Genomic DNA, 1,791 nt, shown 5'->3' on the forward strand with positions numbered 1-1,791 from the left:
AAGACCAACTGGAATTAAAGCCAGACTAAGTATTTGGTTGCGTTGACAACCAAACACAATTCAACATCACTAAATATAATTACATTGGAAATCAACCAGAGCTTGAATTTAATAAATGTTTTATTTATTGATCCTTGAATTAACCAGGCAAGTCAGTTAAGAACAAATTCTTATTTACAATGAAACCCAAAGCCTATTTTATTGTCTATTCTTAGTTCAATTCTGGGTTGAATTGAAACAATAGATGTTAAGGACTTTGTAAATGCTACAGTAAGTCAGTGTATACAGTATATAGAGTATATAGAGTATATAGAGTCAGTGTATACAGTATATAGAGTATATAGAGTATATAGAGTCAGTGTATACAGTATATAGAGTATATAGAGTATATAGAGTATATAGAGTCAGTGTATACAGTATATAGAGTATATAGAGTATATAGAGTCAGTATATAGAGTATATAGAGTATATAGAGTATATAGAGTCAGTATATAGAGTATATACAGTCAGTATATAGAGTATATAGAGTATATAGAGTCAGTATATAGAGTATATAGAGTATATAGAGTATATAGAGTCAGTGTATACAGTATATAGAGTATATAGAGTATATAGAGTATATAGAGTCAGTATATAGAGTATATAGAGTCAGTGTATACAGTATATAGAGTATATAGAGTATATAGAGTCAGTGTATACAGTATATAGAGTATATAGAGTATATAGAGTCAGTGTATACAGTATATAGAGTATATAGAGTATATAGAGTATATAGAGTCAGTGTATACAGTATATAGAGTATATAGAGTATATAGAGTCAGTATATAGAGTATATAGAGTATATAGAGTCAGTATATAGAGTATATAGAGTATATAGAGTATATAGAATCAGTGTATAGAGTATATAGAGTATATAGAGTATATAGAGTCAGTGTATACAGTATATAGAGTATATGGAGTATATAGAGTATATAGAGTATATAGTATATACAGTAGGTCTAAGTCAGTGTATACAGTATATAGAGTATATAGAGTATATAGTATGTAAAGTAGGTCTAAGTCAGTGTATACAGTATATACAGTATATAGAGTCAGTGTATACAGTCTATACAGTATATAGAGTATATAGTATATACAGTAGGTCTAAGTCAGTGTATACAGTATATACAGTATATAGAGTCAGTGTATACAGTCTATACAGTATATAGAGTATATAGAGTCAGTGTATACAGTAGGTCTAAGTCAGTGTATACAGTATATACAGTAGGTCTAAGTCAGTGTATACAGTATATACAGTAGGTCTAAGTCAGTATATAGAGTATATAGAGTAGGTCTAAGTCAGTGTATACAGTATATACAGTAGGTCTAAGTCAGTGTATACAGTCTATACAGTATATAGAGTATATAGAGTCAGTGTATACAGTAGGTCTAAGTCAGTGTATACAGTATATACAGTAGGTCTAAGTCAGTGTATACAGTATATACAGTAGGTCTAAGTCAGTGTATACAGTATATAGAGTATATAGAGTAGGTCTAAGTCAGTGTATACAGTAGGTCTAAGTCAGTGTATACAGTATATAGAGTATATAGAGTAGGTCTAAGTCAGTGTATACAGTCTATACAGTATATAGAGTATATAGAGTCAGTGTATACAGTAGGTCTAAGTCAGTGTATACAGTATATACAGTAGGTCTAAATCAGTGTATACCGTATATACAGTAGGTCTATGTCAGTGTATACAGTATATACAGTAGGTCTAAGTCAGTGTATACAGTATATACAGTAGGTCCA

Source organism: Oncorhynchus keta, chromosome 1 (genome assembly GCF_023373465.1).
Source record: "Oncorhynchus keta strain PuntledgeMale-10-30-2019 chromosome 1, Oket_V2, whole genome shotgun sequence".
NCBI lineage: Eukaryota > Metazoa > Chordata > Actinopteri > Salmoniformes > Salmonidae > Oncorhynchus > Oncorhynchus keta.